The 27,619-nt window shown below is 36.8% G+C and overlaps 1 protein-coding gene across 3 annotated transcripts in view; it reads right to left on the minus strand.

Moving 5' to 3' along the window:
• Nucleotides 1–27,619, minus strand: part of SORBS2 (sorbin and SH3 domain containing 2) — a 220,482-nt gene that overhangs the window by 117,500 nt on the left and 75,363 nt on the right. For all 3 annotated transcript variants that reach the window (XM_051619980.1, XM_051619981.1, XM_051619979.1), the window contains exon 2: nt 16,194–16,315. The gene's annotated coding sequence lies outside the window, so the exon portion shown is untranslated. The remainder of the gene's footprint in view (nt 1–16,193; nt 16,316–27,619) is intronic.

Here is a 27,619-nt window from a genome sequence, read left to right on the forward strand (position 1 = left end):
ATTGCAAAAAATAAAATATTTCCATGTATTAGGCTAATTTCACAGCTGTTCCTTTGCTGTTATTTTACACCTCACACTCAGGTTCAGAGTATTTCATTTAGAACAATTTCTGATCTCTTCCCCACTTTAAAAAAATATTAAGAATTTCTCAAATTAAGGAATGGATTTGTCTGTAAACCTCCTGTTTCCCAGATATCTAAAAAAGAATCACTACCTTAATTGGCACTAATTGGTGGCCCCAGCACAGAAGGGAATTGCATGCTTGCCTAGATATCTTCCTCTGAGACCCTCTCCATAGTGGTGTCATGCCAAGGGAGAAGCATCAGATATTTGTGACTTCTGGTGATGCTCTGGTGCTGCCTCAGAGAACTTCTATTTTGGGAACTCAATTCTGTGCCCTTCCAAGAGGGTATGTTTCACCCATTATCCTCCAGCCAATCCAGGAAGAAAGTTAGAGGCAAGTATTTCTCCCTCAAGCTGAGACCATGGATGAAAATTAGAATCTAAACCACTTATATGAAGGAATACTGGCAAGAATAGGTGCTTAAGACTGGTTTAAATGAAACATTCTAAATAATTTAATCAAACACCTGCAGGAGTTCTAACTTATTTTAATGCATGTGTCTAGCAATTCCAGAAACAGCACATTTCAGCAGCATTGCCAATATCAGCTATTTAGGGAAACACAGCTTAATACGTCAAATAAAAATTTAAAAATAGATGAAAATGAAATACTGCATCTTCTGCTTCTGGAAATAGCCTGGCTTCTGATTAGGAAACAACTGGAATGCCTTTTCAAGTTTTGGCTAGATATTTCAAATCTAAACAGAGCTGAAATTCTCAGGTAACACCAGGAGAGAAATAAAAGTGAGACTTCATGGGACATAAAAAGACACTTGTGCAAGAAACAACAAGAGATGGCAATACAGGATCTAAAAGAAAAGAAATCTTTAACTTTATGTGACTTATTTGAAGAGAAAGGCTGAGTCCATCTCTTAGACAATAATATAAGTTAGTGTTTGTGTGCTAGAACATGCAAGATAACAGGCCTCCCCTAGGATATTCACAAGGTAGGGGTCTGCATTATAGAGTTGCAATTTCTTTTCCTCCTTATTCCTCAAAATAAAAAAATAAAAGCTAATCTGCTTTTGAGATCTGCTAAAGCTGATCAAATAAAAATCAGTGTGGATACTGCCCTGTGCTGAACTTAAATAGACAAGCAGGAAAAACACTGGAGGGATTATCTTCACTGTGTTTTGTGTCGTGGTTTAGCAAAATCAACACTGCCAAAATGGTTTTTAGATGTTCTACATTTTTCATACATTTTAAGTACGTATTTTCTGCGGTCATTGCTCATGTTAAGTCTTTCACCTACTGCAAAACATGCCAGATTTCCTACTCCTTGTATCCAAAGTTTCTAAACTCAGTATAATTGAAGTTTGCAGCAGAAAACACTGCTATAATTTGTACCGATAAGGAAATTCCTCATAGTAAAAGTCTAAAAAGTTTTGATTTTTGCTATCTGACACTATTTTAAAGGTGATTTGTGAAGTCAGAATATGAAGCCAATTCAACGTTTAATGAATGTGCTGAAGTATAATAACTTGAGATGTACCAGATTTGTGTAAGAGATTCCAAAAAGTTCACATAAGTTATTGATCTTTTATAGTCTAGGAACATTCTTGATTGTTAAAAATCCAGTGCAAAATTTTCAAAGCAGTAATTTGGGTCTATTCTCCAGTTTTTGCCGCATAGTAAAATTTAGTTTCGGGTTTCAAATGTATTGCTATTTGTATTTTGTTATTTTTATCTTTAACCCATTCTGCTTTTTTAGGGTGGTAGAAGGCATGGTAACAGTTCGATCGATCTATCTATCTATCTATCTATCTATCTATCTATCTATCTATATCTCACTCAAAGGAATGTCTAGCCTACTATTGCATTAGTGGGGTATATATCAAGGAACTATAGAGCTAAAGACTGGTTTTGCATAATTATTTTACATTTTGCTACAAAAGCTGACTAAAACTATGTTGTTAATGAAGCAGAATAAGAACAAATGCATTTATGACTACATAGCAGCCTTGTAACTAACCTAGTATATGGGGGAGTACAGATGCCTTGACAGAAGAATACATGGATACTTATCTCTGCTCAGGGGACTGGGAAAGCTGACAATCATCTGTTATCTAGTGTGATTAATATCCCGCTGCTTACCACATGTCTACTAACTTTTAATGTGTGATAATGTAAAATGACTGTCTAGACCAGGTTTTCTTCCATCATATTAGTTCACTCAGAGTTCACCTGAGCAGCTTAAAGAAGGCTGTTCATAGTAACACTATCATTCTGATCACTTGTGATTTATAATTACAGCAGGAAAGCAGGGCACTCTAACAATATGGGAAGTTATAGTTTATTTGAGGGCTTCTCTACTCACTCCAGTGTGCTTTTATTGTATTTCTGTAATCCTGTACCTCGTGACTGCTTTTATCTATGCACTCACTGCTCTCGTGCTGCCTATGCTGAAACAGAGAAAAAAGATGTGCAGGCAATTTTATTTATGTGTAGGTCATGCCATAGAGGTCATCAGCACCCAACTACATCTCCCCTGAAGAGAACAAATGAATAATTGCACTTTATATAAAACCAACTTTATATGTACTTAAATACAAGCCTTTGCGAAAAAGTTCTAGAGGGAGAAAAAAGATATAGTTAAGTAATGGAGTAGTTTTGGTGGAAGAACCACAGAAGAGGTGTCTGCCTTCCCAGTAATTCTAATCCTAGTGCTAGAGTCCATCTTAATTGGTGCAACCTAACTTTTTGATCAGTCTATAAATGTATCACTGAAATGAGCAGCATTCAAATTAAAAAAAGAACTTCACAAGCTCCTTTGCACAAGCTTACAAGGTGCAAACCAAGCTTTTATTGATAAAACTTTAACAACATTAGGAATGATTACTTTTGAAACAAGTGTGAAAAATTAGGAGGAAAGGGGAAGATTCAGATGCAGCCATGGCAACAGAATAAAAGAAAACCTTGTAACAGCCTTTTTTTTTTTTTAAAAAAAAAACAAACAAACAACACAACAAAAACCGACAACAACCAACAACAAACACTCTGGGACTAATTGAAAGTCACTAATGACTTTGGGTGAGACTTATTCCATAGCTCTAGAAAAGTAAAAATCCTGACCTCTAAGTTACTCTGTCTCTAACAACAGCACAAGGTATATTCTCCATGAAATGGCCTGGTTTTCAGGTCATACAGACATGTGCAAATGATGGGACAAATGCACCAGCCATGAAGCACCTCATGCAGTACCCTGCCCCACAGTGTAGAAGAAGCCTCTCAGATTGAAGATATCCAAGCAGTAAAAATGCCCAGATAGTAAAACTTACAATAAAACTATTTTGTATAGGTGCAAGGAGGTTTCATATTGCATATTTTAACTTCACATGGTTGCTTGGGCCCAGGAAAATGTGGCATTTTCTGCATACATCAAATATCAGTGACTTCTTTGAATCTTTAAATCATCTGTTCTTTCTGAGGTAAAGGGCAAAAAGGTCTGTATAGGCCACACAGTGGTATGAAGGGAAGTAACTTAGGCTAACTTCTGGTGAAGACAGCTAGTTTTCCCTGGTTTCTTCCCTATCTATGAAAAACACCCAACAAAACGTTCTTCGGAGGGCAACCACAGACAAACATCAGAATCCACCTGGCTCTTTGGCAACACTGTACTTTCACATATTAAAGCAGCCACCTAGGAAGAACTGCCCAAGTCAGCTATACACTCCATGGTGTGTACATATGGTTAAGACTACTGATCTGAAACTACTAGTGTGTTAAGTCTGAAGGCTGCTAACAAAAAGTAATTTTTCTGTTTCCTGCAAAGACTCTTGAGAACAAGTTATCTAGTTCTAGAGCTGGTTCAGTTCAGTTTGGGATCATGCCTTCACCACAGTACAGGTGTATCTCCTTTCCCTGTCACTTCTGCCCCTCCTGTGTCAGGTCTACTGAGCACTTGATGTGAAGTGAGTTGGACTCATCTACTGGTTCAAATAAACCTGCAACTGAGACTAGGAAGTAACACCCATTTTTGCATATGCATTTTCAGTTAGGTAAGTGTTATACTGACTTAAAACTGATTTTAAAAGTGCAGGAATAACTTGCTTTGGACTTCACATTCAAGCTAGTCATTTACAAAGACTGAATTCACTAAATCTCTAGCCTAATGTGCTTAACTACACCACTGAAATGAAGCAACTACTCAGGCAGCAGACCTTGTCTGAGACCTTGGTGTCAGCCATGGACCTAGGTAAGAAGGACTTAATCATTCCAAAAGGTTAGCAGGCTAAGAAAGCCTAGGAAGTACAACAGATTAGCTACATAAGTGGCTTTACAGAGTCATAAAGCACTGAAAATTTTTCAAAGGCAGTTTTCCTTAACATTCCAAATGATACCATCTCGTGCCAGAATATTCTGTTGTTTTGGTTTGGTGTGTTTTTTCCCCGTATCCCTCCCCCTGAACCCCCTCCTCTTTTTTTTTTTTTTTTTCTTTTTCTCTCTCTAATAGAACACTCTGTAGTCTGCAGCTTCAAAATACAGTAAAAAAAAAAAAAAAGGTGAGAAACACCTACCATCACCCAGTATTTACAGAGCATCAGAAACTAATAAGCTGATTCTGCAATTGGAGATCATCTGAAGCAGAGCTGAGTCATCTGAATAGTTAATTTTCTGCAAGCCTGCTGTAATGGTGCAGTGAAACACTACCACATAAAACATTACAATCACAAAATACTGTTCCAGAAATAAACCTGTAATCTTTTTACAAGTGATACCAATTTCACATTAAGGATTCCAGCAAGCTGAAGCCTACCTTCAACTCACTGCTAGATCTAAAAGCCTTCTTTGGTATAAAAACATAGCAATGAGACACCCAAGATCAGCCCAGCATAATTGCTACCATTCTTCCCTTAGATTTATATCTTTTTCATGAAATCAGTGGGATCTTTTTGAAAGAAAAGTATTTTCAGTATGAAAATGACAGAACTGGACAGTATGTTGTTTTATAAGGTATAAAGCAAATCAAGTTCTTTAACATGCCTGAATGACCACCTTCTAGCAGTGTCAAGAAACCCAGTTTTTTATATTGTTCCTACAGCTTTGTTACCTTTAACCAGAATCACATATGTGTAATGAACAAGTACTTTGGAAAAGGAACAGAAAGATAATGAGGAAGACATCTGCCCTGTTTGCTACAAAGGTTATTTAATTTAATAATTATCCACAGGAAAGAAATGTCACAAATCTGCAATTACTGTGGGCAATTATGCATGTGTTTAGACAAATCGATAATGTTCCCATAGCAAAGCCAGGATAGCAGTCTCAGAAACTAAGAATTTTCCTCTGGACGATGTTGCATTTTTTAAGCAGGATCAATAAATTGCACAAAACAACAAGCAGGAATGGGAAGAATAATTTTTAGTATCTTTAGCAATTTATCATAATAGTGTTGAACTCATCCATGGTCTTATTCTGCTCTTAAGCTATACAGCATTTATGCTGCTCTAGCACTGGTTACAATAATGGCATTTGCACTTGGTATTGGTACAGGGTTACCTTTGAGGATACACTTGTATCCTGAGGCACACGGGTGGCTGCCACACCACAATTGCTTGAGGGAGCTGCCCTTTCCTCACCTCTGCAGAGAGATTTGTAGTGTCCCCATATTCCCCAAGGCCACAGCTCTGGAAAGCCACTCTGAAGTTCTCAAGCTGTCAGGCAAGAACACGGGCACAGAAAAACAGATGGCTATACCAAAGGTGTTAATGAAGCTAATGAAGTTCTCCACCCTTTCAGGCAATAAAAATGCATCCTGGCAATTAATAAGCAGAATATTTGATGGTACCATGACAGTACAGTTCAGTATTTTCTAGGGCAGGCTTCCATTAGAGAAAGAATGGATTACACCAAAATTAAAGACTATTTAGCCTAAAAACTCATAAGGGCTAAGATACAGGAACATCCTCTGTCACAAGAGCAGCTCAGATTTCTCAGTCTTGATCAACATTTGTCCTACTTCATAACCTTATCAGTTTCAATCAAGTCTGTCAAATTGCACTGTAGTACAGGACAGTTTTTTCTCAAAATTGACTCATATTTTAATAAAGAGTTAACAGTTCTTATGGGACCCTCTTGTTACAAATATGTATATTTCAGAAGAGTCTGAATCTACCTTTATTTTGGTAATAGGTGCATCTAATTTTTAGCATGTTCAAGCAAAAAACAGATTTAGCACTTGTGTATTTTTATTCACAATGACATTAATGTATCACCTGAACAAAATGAGCAAGTACCCAGCTTCTATAAATGATCTGCTAATAAGCAGTATTATTGTCAGCTCTCTTAATTAGCCAGGTCAAGCATTATAGATAACATGTGCTTAAACAACTTGACCTACAACAGGATTATTGTCCTTTCTATCACCTCTCCATGATAATCCAACACTGGTAGAAATGAGCCAGTAGCTAAGTATACAATAGCCAAATGAAAGACTTGGGATCCAGTTCCCTACCCACCTGGTTCTACAGCACTTTGCCACATTATAATAAAGCAGCTAGCAGTAATATCTCTGGTAAAAGTACTTATTAGAACAGTATATTTTTCTCGGTTGCAAGAAAATGGTTTTTCACTAGTATGTTAGTAGGCAGGCACAGCAAACATGAAAGTGAAGGAAGCCCTTTAAATGATCCAAAGAGTGCTACATATGCTCTCACTGGCAGTTGCAAAAAGCCAATTATTAACAAGCAAAAATCCATAGTAGGCTTTGTCAGCAGGTAATGTACTTGTAACCCAAAGACTGAAACTGTCAGCGAACATTGACCAATAATGGTAATGCTGAGAGAAAATGATGAAGTCACCACTAAAGTTAAGGCACTAACATTGGAAATCTAGAGACCCGGTTTGACCTCTCATGGCCCTCAGCATGAGCACAGACAAAGATCAACATATCAACATTGCAATATGTTCTCCCAATATAGGCGAGAAAATGCAGCATGCATTTGAGTAACAATATTTCAGTAGTGGAAATGTTACTCAAGTTCATCTGTAGTTAGTAAAATGAATGATTATGAAGGATTTTTATAATTTTATATTTCACCCTCATGACTGATTTTTTATTTCTTCTGTTTGTCTAGCTATCATATCCATGGAATGATAAACACTGTCCAAACAGCTGAGCCTTCATCATATGCCCTCAAATAGTTCTGTCTTGTTATGGCTCCAGCTAGTCAAGTTATTTTAAGCAAAGGTCATCAAGTTCTGGAGTCCTTTAGAAAGCAAGAAAAAAACAACTCCCAGTATTTGTCAGTTTTATATGCATTACAGGTATCAAGGCACAACTATTGCAAAAAGATATTTGATGAGCAGCCTGAATGGAAGTATCAAGATAAGGCCGTTCTTATGGAGAAACAGATTTTGTTGTCATTGTTATTATAGCTTGTTGTCCTTTTCCCTTCCCTTAAATCCATATCCACAACTAAATCTATGCCTTAATTAAAAAATGAAAATTCTCATGCAGGTCATAATGGTCAGAAATAAGCCTATTTACAAAAATTTGAAGACATCTGGTTCAAAAGGAGGTCTTTATATTGCAGATTTTGTGGTATGACACATCAACTTAATTCTCCATAATCTGACTGTACCTACACCTCTTCCAATTGTGTGAAAATCCAGTGTGAAGCTTTACTCAGTTACAATTGGTCCAGGGTATGTCTTGTAAATATGCAGTTGGATTTTGGAATGTCATTAAGCCTCATACACTGCCCAGAAAAAAAGTGCTGTATTTATTCCACATAAAATATCTGGAATGAATAGTAAAAACAAAACCATTACAGCTTCACTTGATAAATATACCTTGGGCTGACCCTGGAGGGACAGAGAGACAGAGTAGTTTAAATTCTTTGCTCATTCCAGACACAGAAGGGTCCAAAACCAGACTGGAACACCATGAGGTTTTATCTCAGGATATACTGCTTTGCCAGCAGAGAATTGCCTGTGTCAAACGGGCTAAAGTGTTTAACTTCACATAGACCAAATTGCTAAACCCTTGTAAAACCCTGTGTGTTGATTATTTGCCTGGATTTGACTGAAACTAGCAACCTAGGCCTATACATGCTATTATCTGGCTTTTGGCCTGATTGCTTCTCCACATGTTTTTTATAGTAAAAACATTTATTTAAAAAAATGCAGCAATCTATGGTTAGTAATTCTCTTAGTCTCTAGTTCAAAGTAACATGAGTTGTCATCCCTTGCTTCTATGTGGAATAGAACAACTCTACTACAGAGTACAAGCAAACATCATGCAGAAAATAAGCACATAGTGACTTTTAGCAGTGTCAGCGTGAAAGGCAATGACACTTAGCCAACAACAGCATAAAATGGAAAAAGTTGTCACAGAACTGACTGAAAAACCAAGGTTGACATGTCCAAGTTCATGTTAGTAGCACAACTATATATGAAGGGCCAGCTATCATGGTCTGAACTGAATGGTTTTACACTGAGCTTTGAGTTTGTTTCCTTTATTTGTCCACTTGCTTAAAGCAGGACAGTGATTTGGTTGGTTATGCTAGCAACTGTGGTGTTTATTATTAGTGGTAGTAGCTCTCAGTGCCAGGCCTACCATCACGGCTTAATTACACTTGGAACCCTCCAAACAAGAGTATATCAGCTTTCTTTGTTAATGTCACCTTTATAGCAGTGACAGATAGGATGGACTTTTCCCTAATTGTATATTATTACAATTTTTCAGGAATAATTTCTATTAGTTTCATATTATGAATTTGAAAATTTCTGTATCTTTCGAATAACTATTCCAGAATCAATGCATTTCTGTTGACTTAATAGTGCTTTTAGGAGATATTAATATGACTTCTCATTGCATAATTTAATGAAAAGTTAATCTCTGCAATCTGTTTTTTCCCCCCTCACTTGAGGAAGAGAGTTACTGCTATGAATTTTCAGAAAATATTTTACAATTGTCACGTGTTACAGTGTGTAACTCATGGAATGGAACATGAAAGTTATTTGCAATAACTGTGTGATAGCAACAGAGAAAGAACTATACATCAAACATGTCTGCTTATGATACTGAAGTTACAAAGGAAAAGAAAAAAGGAGAAGGTTTACACATAGAAAAAATATTGCCAGAAAAACTAATAGATGAGGTGCACACACTTCATGCAGGATGTTGCATTTCTAGTTCTGTTGATATTTCTTTTCTGTTAGGTGAAGAACACAGCCTACTGTGCATGATAACATGCACATTGGATATAATGACTCCCATGTAATCCAAATGGATACATGAGGGCAACAAATGTGAAACTAAAACACGGAAGAAATGAACAAAAAACTCAGTATAAGAACTCCATCAGTTCAACAAAATCCAAAATATCATTCAATGCCTACTGTATCAGAATAAGAGGTGTTAATTATGAAGAACCCAGGTTTTTAATGTATTAAGCAGTTCATGCCAGTATTATCATTACTGCTGTATAACAGATGGGAAAGATATTATTTTTGCAAAGAGATAATGATTTAAAAACCTGCCTCATTTCTGTTTGGAGGAGCATGTAACCAAGGAAAGTGCACCTTTGACTGAAGAAACAAAAACATTCCTTAAGTCTCAAAAGAAAAACAAATTTAGAATTTCTTATTCAGTCTATTTTTTTCTCAATCTAAATGTGGCAATTTATGCAAAAGCCTAAAGATAGTATTTTGAGTTTATAAAACCCAAGGGAATAACATTTAAAACAACCTAAACCACTTACAGTACCTATCACTCAGTGTGATTCTCTCCCAGCAAACATTTTGTCCATGTCTTATTGATTTCATCAGTGTTTATTCATCCTCAAACATTGGGTCATGTAATTTGTGACCAAGATAGCTAGACAGAGTTTGTAACACTGAATATTCCACAAGTGCATAGTAGCAGCTCTTTGTGACAGTTCCATAGGCCCAGTGTGTACATAAATCTTTTAAAGCCTTAAGAATAAGAACAACCTTTGTCCAGGTCATTCTGGTTTGCCAGATAATTGACAGACAAGCTATTAAATTCAATGAATAAACATTTTGTAGTAAGTAGTTCAACCATTTGACTCAAAGGTCTTTCAAACTTTCATTGTTGTGTTTGCTGGCCTGTAAATGACTTAACTCAAAGGAGCCCAGATTTCCACTGGAAACAGTTCTCCAACTCTAAATAAATGTTTTGGTCAAGCATACACTACTGCTAAGCGTGGAATAGATTTCAAAATTTAGAGCTTTATTTTTACACTACTGCTTTTTGTTTGACCTGAACCCAAGGAATACAAAGACCTGAATTTAACAAAGACGTGCTCCTTACCAATGTCACATAGTAACAGTGTTTTCAGTCTAAAATAAGTTGACAGGTTTTGTTCAACTTCTGATTAGCAGTCAGTTTTTGGTTCATTTCTGCTGTTCTACCACTTCTTTATTACTACTATATTTATTTAAATACATATCTAGACAGATGAAAATGTTTCTTTACCAATTGTTTGGTTTTACAAACAAGTATTTGGCATATGTCTCTACAGAAATCTTAGCATTGTAAGTAATTTGGATGAGAATTCTAGGATCACAGGAAGACAGATCAACACCATGCTGACCTGCCGCCTGTCACTTAAGTGTTTTGCTAGAAAACCACCACGCAGTCAGCTGCCACAAAGCAAGAAACCACAAAATTGTTTCCAAGTCAGTGGGTTTACGTTTATCCTATTTACATAAAGGAAGGAAACCCAGATAGGGGTGGAAAGGCCAGTTTATAGCAACCTTTGCCATTAGCAAAAATTAACATAAAATTCTGGAATTCAAAGTAGCTCAGTGTGGCCTATTTACAATACATTGATACACTCTCTAGGAATTGAGACGTGTTTGCTCACTGACAGTTTTTGAGCCTTTGAACTCCAAGTGTTGTGTTATTTTTAAATGGGCAGCTGATGATGATGCTTTTCAGAAGTATCATCCTTAAGATAAAATTTAATTTCAGTTCAAACAGTAGATTAAACTGCACATCTGCTCAATTTTAATAAAGCATCTTTCATTTAATGAAAAACCATTACTGTAAAATGCTTTGTGTGAATGTGTTACTGTTAGCTACTCTGAGAGGAATCAGTACGAAGCAATGATCTAGCTTTAAACATTCAGTTCTTACATGGCATGTAAGCTACTAGGAACCTGCCTGGAGATACAGTTGGGACATACTTTAAGGAAGATTTTTTCAAAAGCTTTAAATATTAGTGTATCTGCTTCCAGAAATCTAAGGTAATTTTTAATCACTGTCCCTGTCACAGGCAAAAGCAGAGTCTTTTAGTACATCAGAATGTCCCCAGACTTCAAGCTATAGCATCTAATGTTTTTTTAACACACACATTTCATATTCCCAATTTTAACAAAGTCTTACACAAGTTTTATTGCAACTTTTAAACTGTTACTTTGTGTCTGAGCTGTAGCATTCCAAAAATCAGCCATCAGCTTCCCCTTTCTGCACTGGAAGGTTTAGCGCAGGCCCCACAGGTGAAGTAGAAACAAAACGGTGGTTTTACACCATCTGGAGATCTAATGGATCTCTGACAACAAGTTCCCACTGCCTTTATTTGGGTAACCATCACTGTGAAAAGATCAACTAGCTAATTTGGTATATCAAAGGCTAGAAAAACTACTCAAAAGACCTGTCTGCATATAAGCTCTTGACTGTACTGAAAGGCTAAGCATTCTCAAGACTGAGGAACTGGCTCTCCAAATTAACTGTTCCTTCACACAGGCAACATGACTTCTCTTCCCATTCTTGCCTCTGCTTCCTTCCAATCAGGAAATAAGAAACAGTATTTTATTAGATACTATTTATATTTGCTGTTCTCACTTCTACTTCCTTTGACTTTGGAGAAGATACCCACTGCTTTCCACAAGATCCAGAGACCGGATAGAGATTCAGGGTCATGCATATGTTTCTGCTGCATCCAGTTGCATATCACCTCTGAGTGCACTCAGATCTATTGAGATGAATCACACAAGTGAGTGAATCCTGTGCAGGTGCCTCATGGAGCACTTCCAAAGTTGAGAGGCTTCTTGCACACATGAACTTGTCACTCACACTTTTAGCTTGTAGAGGATAGAGCTACTACTACCTTTGTCACCTGTTATTTTTTACACAGACTATGGAAGTTCTGCATGTTAAGTCTCCTTTGCATCAGCTTAGTTCCTTTTAAATGCATTTATACTAAATGATTTTTTATAGTGAACAAAAAAACCTTTCTGTCAAACAAGTTATTAGCAATCTCAAGTGCGGAAGCAGCCTAAGTTCTTAAGTTGCCTCTAGCAGTAGAGACTACACAGCCTTCTAAACAGCATTAATCATTTAGGGACATAAGCCACTAACGAAACATACTAACTCTTAAGCCACTAATATACAAAGACAAATGCAGTCTTACATACAAACATAAGCAGGTAATGCCTTATGTGAGCCACCCTGAAAACAGATTAAAGCATACTTATTAGATGTACCATTAAGTGCTTACTTAGGAAGAGACAGTGCATAAGCACACTTTTCTTTTTAAAGTACAAGCACACAGATGGAAAATTCTCTACTAGGTATCACACAACTTTATTACCAAATCAGTATTTTTCAAACGCAAGCAGAAGTGAAAATTAAACTACTCCTGTATGTTTTATATACAAAAAGAAATTGCTTTTGACTGTCAAGTTTCACCTTTTTTTTTTTTTTTTAAGATGGAAAATGAATACTTTTGAGGTTGTAGAATCTAAAAAACCATTTCTCTCAAAATATTTTTTTTGAGAAGAGTTAAGCAACTAAAAGATTGGACACTACCATTAAAATTAGTAATCCTGACAGAAGATGCTTCTTGCTATACTTGATTATTAATGAAGAGATTATTTTTACCTGCTTCCCCAAAACCACAGGCCAATGACTAAGAGCAAAGGCTACTGTGAGAATCTGGGAATCCTGCCAGTTTCTAGTTCATTTGGGTCTATGAGGTCAAGGCACAGCTTAAGCCTTGGACCAATAAAGCGGCATTGCCACCTTTCATTACTGCAGGCAGGGGCTAATCGGGATGCCATAAAAATTGCACTAAAGCAGCCAGTTACATGCAGAATAGCATCACAGACTTTTCCCAGAGTTATCTGAGAACAACACCTGGCCATGTAAGTCCAGTGCAGACACAGCTCATAGGTCTTACATAAGAATATATACGCTCTCAGCTCCTCCAATTTGGTGGATCCTCAATGTGAGGTTAATGAATGGAAGAGGCATCTGCATGACTGCCTTTCATTCAGATTAATTTTCTCTATCACTAGGTCTTACTCTCCAGTTTTCAAAACATCTCATTTCTTCTATGGCATTGTTGCACATTAAACCCATGCCGTTTCAACATATTACTGTGATCTGCTGTTGTAATCCTGTCATTTTGGAATTCTGCTTGTGGATCAAAATCCCGTACATAAGAGATACCACAAAACCCTGTTGCTATCAATAAGTGAATTGAACTTAGACCAGGCAGTGGAAGCAACATTAATACCTTGTGACTAAACATCATATTAATTTCAGACCTTTATGCAAGTTATCACAATCTGTTGTTTCTCAATGTAACAGTAGAGTCATATACATTGTTTGTAAACCACTCATACTGGAAAGACAGAAACATTTTCTGAGGTGCTTTGATCAAATAATTTCATCATAAAATGCTTACAGATACACTTGCCTCCCACCTCTCTATTTGAACTCACAAAAACAATAAGAAGGGAACGTGTTTATTTATGTAACGTAAATTGTTTCTACTGAACCTTTGTTCTTCACACACAAAGAATTAAAAAAATGCTGTTAGGCCATTCCAGACTTAATGGGTTCCCTGGGACCATATAATTAAGTAAAATGAAAAATCCAAATAAGAAAGTTTATATTTTTTCAGTATATATTTGATACCTCCTTCGGGAAGTGAACAAAGACACACTGTCAAAGGTAGGAACCTGCACAAAATGTTACTGTTTGTTCCCCATGAATGCAGCAGTACACTTACTCAAAGGAAGAAATTCCACTGCTCTCCTGAGATTTCCTCCCTTTAGTTGAATTTAGTGCCAAGTTCACTCAGCTAAAGCTTGCGTTGTGTTAGCATGCCAGATATAATTTCCTTTACGTCAGGTTTGTTAGTCAAAAATTAAGTGCCAAGCAAAAACTTGGTCTTACATAGTAACTTCAAAATTATATCAATTAAAAATAGACAATCCTTGGTGCTTTACAGTATTCAAGCACTGCTTTTAATTGAAAATACTTGGTGAATATTTTTTCTATTATGTATTAATATCTCGTCCACCCATGTCTTTTGGAGATGTAAGGGATCACAAATTTCTACGTTGCTCAAGCAGTTACTACAGTATGATTGTCTCTAAAGCATCTTAAGTTCTTTCAGAAGTTTCAGCTTCTCTTGGAGTCTCAGGTGACACATACTTTTTATATGAAAAGCATCAAGGTAAGACAAACATTCACTAGTGTGGGCAGGAATACAAGGACAAAGTGACTGATCTGCAGAACCAGGGAAGCAGCTTTATATGTGACAGTAAGACAGAAATAGGGAGATCTTAAAAAAGAAAATTAAAAAAAATCAATTAAAAATAAGAGGGAAAAAGAATAGAAACTGTCTCATTTGAAACAAAGTACTGGAATTCCCATGGTTTCAAGTGGATACCTATACTATACCATCAGTATCTGCTATTGTAAGGTAAAACAAGACAGTTAAAGCCATGATTCGCAAATATCAAAATAAAACATTACTGCAAACACTACAACTGAATCAGACTTGGCTTTACTTTTTCTGAAAAAATGTTACCAGAAAATTTTACCAAAAAATCCTTATTGTTACACAAAATTATATATTTTTAGCAAAAGATATGCTATATGAAATGTATATGTAGACTTCATTTTTTCTCTTTGTATGAAAAAATAAGCTGGTAAACTTCTTACTAAAAATTAAATTAGGAAGCCCCGAAACAGCTTTTATATAAAAGACTGATCTATCGTTTTTTTCTATGAAAATATAATGCATAACTCCTGCTGTACATTAAATGTACAACTATGAAATACGACATGAGTTTTCAATATAGTTTAAAATAAACTGAAGTTAGGGCTAAAGCAAAGGCTGCATGGTGAACGATGCAGAACCAGGGCTTGCAGTATGGAAGTACAGAGCAGTTGTGGTTAGCCACAGCATGTGTGATCAGATGGGCTAGGGATACATGGGCTGCCATTTAATGGTAGCCAATTGCTTAGAAAAGCCACAGCACTGAGAACATAAACTTTGCTCTTCAGAGATTTTCTTAATTCTAATCACAATAAAGGATAAAAATAGAGTAAAGGACAAAACTTTATTTTGTTTAGGTGGTAGCCAGTTAACACTTGATAAACAAAGAAAAAATACTTGTTCCAAGTAGTATCTTCAAACCCTGAAGAAAAGCTCTAAGTCACAAACATCTTCAATAGAACGGTTAATAGAATTAGACTTATGTGGGGAAGAACAGTTTCCCACAAATGGTTAAAAAATTCTATTATCAAATTAAAAACTACTGACAAGCATACTTACTGTCCTACGAAATAGGCACATCAGCAAGAAAAATACACTGTTGCATCAATAACATGATAGTAACTATTTTATCTACACCAGATGAAACCAGTAAGCAATGGAGGTATGAAGGAATTGCTAGGGAAGTTTATTTTGAAATTCTGACTTAAACCAGAACATAATTTGTAATACATATTCTAAATTTCATTCATTAAATTTAGAACTTTCAAACAGGTAAATTATTTAAAGACAAAACAATCAGTTTTGCTTTAAAACATGCAATATTTTCATTACAGTGATGTGAGAACAAACTACTAGATAAACAATTAAAATCCTACACCAAAGTGTCATACAGAATCATAGATACTATTTTGGACTTTACAAAAGCAGCACAGTAATGTCTTTGCAGATTAGTCTTCATACAGAGTATACTGTAGAACTATTAGCAAGCAGAAACTGGTTTCCTCTGAACACTAATGAGAAACTTCAGAATGAAAGTCATAAGGGCAGGAAGAATGACAAATCCTTAAGAAAAATATGACTTACCAGACAGATGAGTTTAGCTGAGTCTCAAGTGCGGAATGAGAACTTTCTGTACACGCAGAGCTTGTTTATTTAGCCCTTTATGAAGGTTTCTCTCAAGAAATTAATTTAACTCACACACAAATCTGCAAAAGAAAAAGAGAAAATCTGAGCTGCTGGCTGGTAATTTTTGTTATACGCACATTTATGCTATTTTCACCAGCAAAGGACTTGCTCACAATCAACATGAAAATGCAATACAGAATAACCACCCTCCCAACCAAAGCTAAAAAAAAACCAACATCAGGAAATCCATAGCAAAAGAACTTTGTTCATTGTCCAAATTTTTATTTAAAGAAACAGAAAGAGCAGGGAATAAGCACTGTGGGTGATTAGTGAAACACTTTCAAAAGGAAATCTGGGACCACCACAAGTATTTTTTATATGAAAAGCATGTTTTAAGTTTAGCAATCTCTGAAGATGCTCTGCCTTCTTTACACAAGGGTTTATCTGAGATGGAAGTACTTCTATTTGCTTTTACGTGCCTCATATCTGGTTCACATACACATCTAAGGACAGGACAAATAATTTTTCCAAGACTGAACCCATTGTTTGTTTCTAATTTGCATCTTAAGTTTTCAGTTTCAGCACCAGTGCTATTTTGGAAGCTTAGTCACCTAAAGCTTCTGACACTCCATTTTTTCAACCAGGGCTGTTCACTGACATAATAAAGATCTCCCTGCTCCCTTCTGCCACATCCCCAACCAGTCAACTTATCCTTCCATAATGTAAAGTAATGGGAAGCGTAAAATATCACCACAAATTTATGACTATATGTCCAAAACCGATCCAGAAACAGCTATTTACTTTGAAGTTTCAGACAACACAAGTAAGCTAAGTCAGTGAAAACCCATCATTGTTATTTAACTTTTTGCAGCTTCTTCTGGTACAGAAAGGAGCTTCCAAGATGTCCCTCTATATATCTCAGCAATTCTGACAGACCCAACTCACTTTGCTTCATGAGAACAACTTTTCATACATGTCTACTCTGTGAGGCACTGCCACTGAAAAGCTCATTACTTCTGTTAAAGGAAAAGTGGTGAGATTTGGAGGTACTCTCTACACAAAACCCAAAACAGGCTGGTGTGATGAAATTACAAAATGTTTCAGTATGTATTACATTCCCAATCAAGTCTACCTAAGCACACACATTTGAAAATATTTTAGAACTCCACAGGTGACCTTAATTTCTGATTTATTTGTGAACAGTAACTATTTGAAAGTTCTGTTGACACATGAAACAGGATGTCAGACACACAAGCTATTTAGCAAACTATTAAAACAGTAAAGTAATGCTCATTTTTAAAAACAAACAAAAAGCATATTTGTTCCTGAAGACTCATATAAAAATAATTAGCTATAGTACAGTTATAACAATAATGAAAAACATGTCAAGTGTGAAAGTATCACAAAAATTCTAGCTCAAAAGTATCCCTTCCATTTGATCCCAACTATTTTTTTGTGTTACTGTAGTTAAAAGCAGCAACAAAAAACATAGCCACACAAACTCCAAACTTCAACTCATCCAATTAATAATTATTACAGTTTCATTCCAAATGACTAGTTTAAGGCTATTATTTTACCATAAAACTAGTTTAATGAAGTTAAAAAGCTCAGTTTATATTTAACCTGAGATCCATGAACAAAGAGGTTTAAGGACTCCGATAGCTTCAATTTCAGACAATGTATGAATGTGTGAATTATAGCCAGCCTGAGAGCTCTACCAGTCAGGTGGAACATGCAGTATGTTTTGTAAATAAATGCAAGACCTGTGTGCTCCAGATCACTACTGTCAGATGCTACACTGCCTTCCTAGCTGTAACACTTTCACCTGGTGGTTACAAGCTAAATCAACAAATATCTGTATGCCTAACACTATGTAAAATTTGAAAACAGAAGTAAGTGTTAAAATCATTATTAGCAGTATCAATTTACTGCTGATGTAATATAAAACATGATGCTTTACAGTGCAGCATTTCTTTTCTGAAACATTTTCTCAGAAGGCAGATTAAACATTAGCTGATTTACCAGAAGTTGACTTATTTTGGTACCTTGTTTCTTCATACACTATCTGCAACTGCTTTTGTGTAAATGACAATTTACTTATTCTTATTTATAGCATTTAGTAAAAGTGACAAAAGCGCTCTTTCAGTAAATACTAAGATGTACTTTAACTATGAGCTACAAAGCAGGTGATCTTTATCTACAAGAAACATTAGATGCCATAAATATCATATACCACCTAGGTCACCAAGAGAAATGTATCTGTATGTTTAATTGTAAAATAAACAAATGTCACTACTGCCAAGATTATCACCTTATGCTTTTCAAACTGATGATAATCATATCTCCCAGTTTGTGGCTTTCAGCATCACTAAAATGAAGTATATAATTTCTTCAGTATCACACTGCAATGCAATTTAATCAATGGTTGTTATTAAGCAGTTCAAATATGACCAAGAAGTGTACAGTTCACACTGCCTGTGTAGATACTTGGTGCAAGTCTCCAACAGTTCCATGACCAGATGTTACAGGAGAGAATTGTGATAAACCGGAAGAAAGAATCTTGATAGATGAGAGATATGAAAAATTGTTCAGCATAGTGATAGACAAGACAGCTGCATACCTGCTCCACTGCCTATTTTTATATAATAGAAATCTCAGCTTTTCTAGATCTAATGTCACAAACATAGGTGAGTCACTCAAGCTTCGTATTGAAATGCCAAAGAAGAATCCTCCTTTTGAGGAGCCTCCCTGAGCCCGTTGCAAGCTATGTAGATAAACACTGTGCAGAACTAGGTGCAATGCCTTTTTTTCTTTGTATTATTCTATACGTATTTCTATTTAGATATTTTAAAGGTAGTGAAATACCTTCTAGCAACATGATAATATGTTTAAATAAATTGCATATTACCTGTCCCAGGAAGAAACAAGGAGTATGGATAAAATTTCTCTTTTTTTTTTTCTTTCCAAATAACCACGTGGTGGATTTACATTGGTTGGATGCCAAGTGCCTGCCAAGGCACTGTATCACTCCTCTCCTCAGTAGGAAAGGAAGGAGAGACAATAAGATGGAAAACACCCTTGTGGTTCATGTTAAAGGCAGTTTAATAAAGCAAAAGCAATGGCCATGCATGGAAGCAAAGAAAAACAGAAGATTTACTCTCTACTTTCTCTCTACAGGTGATGTCCACCCACTTTTCAGAAGCAGGGCTTCAGCGTGTAGCAATTGCTATGGAAGACAAATATTATAATAATGAATGCCCCCATTATTATGATCAGTTTGGGCCAGCTGTCCTGGCTATGTCCCTTCCCAAGATCTTGCCCACTCCCAGACTACCAGGGAGGTAAAATGGTGGAAAGACAACTTTCATGCCGTGCAAAAACTGCTCAGCAGCAGCCAAAACACTGATGTGTTATCAACACCTTTCCAGTTACCAATATGAAGCACAGCACTATGAGGGCTGCTATTAGGAAAATTAAGTCCATCTCAGGCAGACCAAATACACCATGTTTCCTGAAGCTGAATTGAAATGTGATAGACAGAATTAAATGCATTTAATATTAGAGGATGCAAGCACAGTGCACACGTTGTGCATTAACGAAAGCCTCTTGAGAGAGCTCATTCACAGAACTAACAAAGAGTATTTCCTAGATTACAGGAAAAAAAAATTCTCCAGAAGGACAAGAGGGAAGCTAGTAACAGCATACATTGTCTTGGACTTCAGCTAGTCTTGCAAATATCTTAGACACATATGATCCTGAAGAAATCCAACGCTTCCAGTGATGAAGCATTGTCAAGAGTAGACTTATGTGGGGAAGAAGAACCATTTCCCACAAGCATCCACAATATCTCTGGGCCAGTGTCTCACCACCTTAATTGTAAAAAATTTCTTCCTAATATCTAATCTAAGTCTACCCTCCTTCTGCTTAAAATCATTACCCTTTGTCCAATTGCTACATACCCTTGCAAAAAGTCTTTCACTAGCTTACACAGAGTCATAGAATCAAAGAATGTTTTAGGTTGGAAGAGACCTTAAAGATAATCTAGTTCCAGCCCTGAGCCCTTTTGGGAATAAGGTCTCCTTGGAGTCTTCTCCAGGCTGAACAGCCCCAGCTCTCAGTCTGTCTTCATAGGAGAGAGGCTCCAGCCCTCTGAGCATCTTATCACTGCTTTGTGGCTTCATAAAACCAACACTGAAGCTCTGGTTGGAGAACTCTCATCTTTAACAAAACTTTGAAAGGAAAATGAAATTTGTTGAAGTCCATACAGTGGAATTCTTTATTTATTTTATTGCTCTGTTAACGCATTATTTTTCTGCATAAACAAACCTGTTCCCCAGTACCTCAGTATATCCTCAAATAGCTCTCCACATTAAAAAAGCAGAGCGCTTCAACCTGCCTAAAGAGTTTTTTTCCATCATTTCCTTCAAGCAGTTAATGGTGGATGGCCCACCTCACTAATAGCATTAGATAACAATAAAGTTATTATACCAAACATGGAGAGAAAAGTTTAAGAGTGTTTCATCCCTATATAACTCATTAGAAAAACTTGGAAACTGAGAAGCAAGACAAAAAAGTGGAAGCTTGAAATTGTGGAGGTTTTGGCTTATCTTTCTCAGAAAGCTCTCAAGAGACAGCCAAGAGTTACCAGACAATCTCTGGTCCAGCAGAGTATCCAAGAAGCCTTCTGAATTTGTTACGGAAGTGTTTTACTGATTACTCAACACATTTGAAAGACATGGGTCAAGATACCAAGTATGAAGAATGATGTTCTCACTTCATTAACACCAACTGATGTTGTTGCAAAATGGCAGATGCCTGACGAAGAGCTGCCTCTGCTGTTGTCCTCTAGAACAGCAGGTCTGTGTTCTCTTTAAAAGACACCATCTGTCTTTAGCTATATTCAGTTCTCATTTTTTACTGGAATTTGTTAAGTCAGCTCCTCCTCTCCTGGATCTCCCCAGTTATAAAAAAATGTGTTTGGTGATAGAAAAAAATACTTATACAAAATTAAAACTTATGTATGGAACTCCTAGCCAGATTTATGTGAAAGAAGTTTTGTAAATAATCAGTTCTGTTATTATATTGAGTTTACCATACAGCTTAAAATTTGCTTTTCAGCAATCTTGATATACCTGAGAACACTTGCAAAAGCTACAGTGTCACTGACTATCTTTATAGTTAGACATCTCTGAGGATGCAAAAGCCTTTGATATAAAGGCATCATCTACAAATTTGTGACCTTCTTTATGCTTCTTTGAGAACTAAGATACTAAAATCAAAGCAACCTAAGATGCTTATTAAGACAATAAATCTCTGGAAAAAAAAAAAAATCTTTTCTCTAAATAGAAGCTGAAAAGATGGCTGCTACCAGATTTTCTGCCAGCCATCATCTAAGGACTCAAAAACAATGTTTTGACAGTCACTGAAATAGTTAAAATTTTAATACGTTTAATAACAGCATTGTAGAATATAGAAGCTTTTAAAGATTACACCTTAAACTGGGCACCAAGTACATTAAAACACAGGGAGACTCTCAAGCCTGACGAGAAATCACATGCATTAAAAAAGCAACTACTAAAAGCATGTTATCTAAAGATTTAGAGCCTCTCATTCCTCTATTGTAACCAATTTCACACAACTGGCAGCAAACCGTATAACTGCTCTCCTAACAACGTGAAAAGTGACTAGAGTCACTGCAGCTATCACTGTGAAACTGGACCAAAAGAATGATACACCTGCTAAGACCACTATTTTGCTAGTAAAACTAACTTCCTCTGTTCCAAGAGTAAATAGTTAAAAACATGCAGGGAAAAAATATGAAAAGGCCTTCCCAGGAAATAGAGAACAGAAGCTTATTCTTATCTTGCTGTTGATACACTCCACTAGTCCATTGTTTCAAGAACTTTGTACAAGGTTATTTGTCTTTCAGACTAATTTTCTGCTAGAATCTGTTCAACTACTGTGTAAGATTGTGGGGGTGTTCTTTTGGAGGGTGTTTGGTGTATTAGGGAACAGCATTTCCCTGAAGGCCTAAACCTCCAATGACCAAATTTTTTGAACTAGCTGCACAAAAGGATTTTTGAGCCCAAGTACAAAATGACCATCTTAAAAATACCCATTTTACATATACCAAATTTCCTAAGCATCCATATATCTTCTAAAAGTAAAGTTTCCAGTTACCTAACGTTGTCCTGCTGGATCAAGCAAATGGTGTCTCATCTTGATGAAACCACTTTGGTGACAGCTATCACATACAAACTTGTGTTTTATCAACTTTGTGTTTGAGGCACACACATTCATAAAAAGTTCTCAGGTTATTTTCACTCTTCATAAAACCTGTGGAAGACAGTTTTATACCCCACAACATTTTAATTTTTTTTTTAAAAAAAACACTGTGCTGAAGGTCTGTGGCAGATACTGGAAAGCTGGATTAAATTTCCAGAAGGATTTACAGTCACATCTCCCACTTCACTGACACAGAATACTAAGCATCAAGCTGCTGTCTGGTATTTTGAGGACACTGTCTCATCTTTCATAGAGTAATTACAGACTTCCTGTGGCTCACAGGGCAAGAGTTTGACTTCTCTCAGCTTAATAAAGAGAATTTACCTAGGAGAAAGAACAATTTGAGTTACTCCTCCAGTTACTCTGAAATACTACCACCCAAACAATGTACTCTGAAATTTTAACACCTTCAGACAAGTTGGACATGGGTAAATCCGACTGTAGTTCCTTCTTAAGGGAGAATTGCCATTACTAGGCTCTGAGGCCATGCATGTTCCTGGGCACAGCTCCCCCTCTCAGTCTCAAGCTAGCTGGTCTGTCCACGCAAAGCAAAATCAATTCACAGAAGAAACTCAGATCCCAGTTTCCTCCTTTCACTTCAAACAACATTCTGCTGTTTATTAAACCACCAGATTATGGCCAGACCAGCTTTATACCTCCACAGTCTGTGCTGAGTTTCTATTCCAAATACCATAAACTAAATCCACAAAAGAATTTAAGCTTTGCAATAATTAACACAATGGTATGCAGCCAATTTGCTAAGCTGCCAATTTAGTTAAGAAAAAATAAGGTACTTTTATGAAAAACAGTCCTTAGCCTTACCGATCAAGTAATTTTAACATTTTCTGATACTCACAGCACAGAGGGTAAGGGACAGCAGACCTACCACAACTGAAGCTTTCAGGCACTGAACACCAGGGAAAAGGGAATGACAACTGTCACCTCAACTGAGTACAAAACCTCTCACTAAAAGTCAAACAACAGGTAAACGCAATGTAGAGAACCATAATTCCTTAGATTTTTCTTTTAGTCATTTTATCAATTTTGCTACTAGAATCCACTTAACTGAAAACACATTCTATAGATATAAATAACTGTGCTAAGCCTTGAAGGCTTCCAACTATAGGAAGATAGCACTTCAACATTTTAGAATACAAGCTAAGACTGGCAGAGTCTGATTTTTTCTGAATTTTTCTTTTTATTATTTTTTTTTCAAGGGACTGATTTCAAAGGCAGCATCTGGTTTTCAGCAAGACCCATATCTTGCGTTTGGGATTACTACCTCTAAATGCAACACAGGGTATTAATATCATAAAAGCTATTTAAGTCAGCCAAAGCTCATAGAGATACAACTACCTCAAAAAACTTCCAGTTTCTTGCTCACAGTTCCACACAAGTATGACAGTCCTCCATCCTTCAGGCTGCAAAGAAGGCAGTTATTTCAAGAGCTCAGGTACATGCTCCCCCTGGACAGTGTAGCCATTTGCAGCTACACTGCCACAACCTTTGCTCACCTTCATGGTGCTTATTGGTGAGAAAAGGTGATGCCAAAATTCCTGAGTCTACCAAGCCAGATCCTGCTCCAAATAAGGGCTCCAAGAATCCTGTCATCAAAACCCAAAAGAAGGCTTATAAGCAGCATAAGAACAGCAGGACAGAGAGTTACTACATCCATCATAGGGACAGACTTTTTAGCAGGACCTGTAGTGATAGGACAAGAGGTAATGGTTTTAAAGTAAAGGACAGTAGATTTGGTCTAGATATAAGGAAGAAATTTTTTACAATGAGGGTGGTGAAACATGGGAACAGGCTGCCTATAGCGGTGGTAGATGGCCCATCCCTGGAAATGTTCAAGGTCAGGCTGGATGGGGCTTTGAGTAACTTGATGTAGTAGAAGATGTCCATACTCACTAAAGGAAAGTTGGACTCCATGACCTTCAAACCATCCTTCCAAACCAAATTATTCTATCATTCTATCTGTATCACATTCTGGTAGATCTTGAAGTTGACTTGAACTTTCCTTATGACCACATGTTTTTACCCAAACCCACACATTTCTTATGCCTTTGCAGAAGTTGTTTCTAAAGAGTTATTCTGAAGGGATTTTTTGATGGGATAGAAATGACAGGCTGGTTATTAATGAAGAGTGTGGAAACAGATTAGGCTGCAAACGAAGCCATATCAGCTTGTAGGAAGCAACAAACCATTCTGACTTTGGGCAGTATCAGAAGCAGAAGATTGACTTTGAGTCAGTTCTCTTATGATCCCTCATTTAATCAAAGAGAAGGGATGTCCAGGTCACCTTGTTCATCTGCTTCATAATATCAAAGTTGACAGTAACTGTATTTGTTGTTCCTAACAGACATTTGATCAGCCCATTTCAGAAGGCATCTAGCATGAAAGATAGTCCCACTTCTTTAGAGACTCCAGTACTCATTTTGCCTTAGCATTTTTTTTCTTCCTAGCTCTAACCAAAGTGTGCTTTCCTTGTACTTTAAGCCTGAAATGTAGCAGTTAAAGTGATTTAGATACACGGAATCTGGCTCAAATTGCAAGCATACACAACAAGTCAAAGCAGGAACACAGCTGCCCAATTGTCAGCCTACACCTTCTTTACACGATACGGCATGCAGACAGAACAAGCAGGTCTGAAGGCCTGCAGGGTAGCCATAGATATTGATGAGGCTTAGCCAATAGATAACACTAAAGGAAGTAACATGACTTAAACAAAATATTATGTTAGGGTGGGACTCAGCTCAAAGTTAGAAAATAGATTTAGAAATCACTTTATTCAAGAGTAGAGCTGAATCACTGCTTTCTTTAAAGGTGGCATGGACCCACCCCCTCTATCATCAGCTCAGTGGGCACAATAAAGCTGTTTCTCACCCTTCCACTTCTAATAAGCTAGAACTTGCCTGTCAAGTTTGTGGTTTTATAATATTGGCAGGGCCAAACTAAATTTATGAAGTTAGGCCTACACAATAAAGAAAATAGGTACATTATACACAGCATGAACTCTGATTCCTACAGAGAAGTTTGAAAGCTCTAAGGCTGTAAAAGCCAGAATGTAAAACTCAGAGCACCAGAGTGCAATCAGTATCAACATAGGTCTTGGCCAGAAATACCAAGGCTCCCAAGGCTTTATGAAGTTGAGTGTGATCCCCAAAATAGGCTGATATGTGCCAAACTGTTGGTGATTCTGAGAACCACACAGACAGTAGCTGCCTCATGTTTTCTTTTCCACTCACACATCAGTAGATAAATGTCAGGACTCAACATGCAAGGTCACCTGTGATTATTCAGAGCAGTATGACCACTGGATGCATATAGCTATTACATAGCAGCATGCTGATACTGTCTTGAAAGGCCAAAGCTACAGTATCTTGTTCACTGCATACATTTGGCTCAGAACTGGACAAGAAAGTTTCATGCCCTGGAGAACTTTCAATTTTTTTTTGTTTTTGTTTTTATTTTTTTTTTAATCTTGGCACCCCAATTACGGTGTTATTGAAACTGACGTTTTCCAGATAATCCAAATAGACACTATTATAACTTTAAGGATAGATAAGTTACATAAGTACATTACAGAAGGGGAATGATATAGCAGCAGGAAGCTGCTAAATGATGTTTGTCTTTTTGGTGATGGCAAATCACCTGTGCCATCTCCTCTTCTGCGGTATGACGTAACATGATTAACAAGAAGTCCCTAAAGAAGAAACCTGACCCCTTCCTGTTCAAATCTCTCTGTTCCTGAAGATCATAATTTTTCCAGAGATTTGACAGTTCCTAACACTGGTAGCTTGCTGGGAAAGGAGGACTTGGTTTCTAGAACATTCTTCAGCTTCCAAAGGTGAAGTTTTAGCACGATGCCAGCATCCCCAGAGGATACTCTATGCCCAAATTAGCCATAGCCCACTATGAGAATGGCTCAGCAAATCAGTGCTGAGCTTTTGCTTGTTTTGCCTTCTTGTTAATCGAAGCACATTAGTATGTAGTCATTTATTATGTATTGCTTCAGCAAAGTGAAAATGAGAGCTGTTTTAAAGTTTTTGTTTGCTACCCGTGTTCTCTATAGTACCATTAATTGCAGAACAGGCTATTAGTTTAAAACACTTGTTTGAGCTATGTTCATGCTTTTTCTAGCCAGGGAAAGACAAACTGATGCTTTCTGTGCTTAAGGCAACACAGGATGTTACAGCTGTATTGCCACTTAGTTGCTCTATGTTGACTTTGCAGACCAGAGCTGATTCTTCAGCTACTAGAACTAGACCCTCCTTAAAGTGGCAAATACAGAGATGACAAGACAGAAGTCACTGTGGGTGATGCTACTTAAAGGATTTTCAGCAATCTCTCAGTTCTCCTCCCTCAGTACAATGTCATTGCAAATTAGTGAGCACCATTAATTGATAAAGAATCCAAAACTGCAGCCATGTTTTCCACCAAAGGTTTTCTCCCTGCACAGAAAAATTCTTCCACATGTAAGGCCATCTACAGCCACAATTCTAAAACAACACTTCCTTCCTAGCTCCATTTTTTATGACCAGTATGACCCCTGTTTAAGGGCTACACACACTTTTAAAGAGATGCAGTGTAAAATTTTTGTGAAATTCAGGCCTTTTACAAGACCCCAATTCATATAACAAAGCCCCGTGCCAACTGCCAACATAGAGACAAGTCCTTTAAAATATTCTCAACAGCAACAAATTGAGTTGGAGCAGTACAGTACAACTATATGTATTTTGCACATCGGGTAAGGGAAACAGCATCTGTGTCCATATGACAAAGCTAAATCCATGGCACTTGAAGTTACACAGCAGGCCTGAAGAGAAGGAATGAAAATGCCGCAATCACATTAAGGCAGATCTTAAGCTACATGAAAACTGGAAGTCAAAGGTAATACAATTTGCAGTAGATATTCTATTTTGTATCCCTGAAATTTTACACTTATTAGGTAATTTCCTCTCTTTGAAAAAAAAAAATAAAAAAAAATACAGAAGACGGGTTTCCCTTCCTAAAAATTGTTTACTACTTCAGAACTTTAACATCCTCTGTTTTTCAAAGTCATCCATCTATTAATAATAAAAGCTCAAAAGACCATT

This window comes from Apus apus, chromosome 4 (genome assembly GCF_020740795.1).
Source record: "Apus apus isolate bApuApu2 chromosome 4, bApuApu2.pri.cur, whole genome shotgun sequence".
Classification (NCBI taxonomy): domain Eukaryota; kingdom Metazoa; phylum Chordata; class Aves; order Apodiformes; family Apodidae; genus Apus; species Apus apus.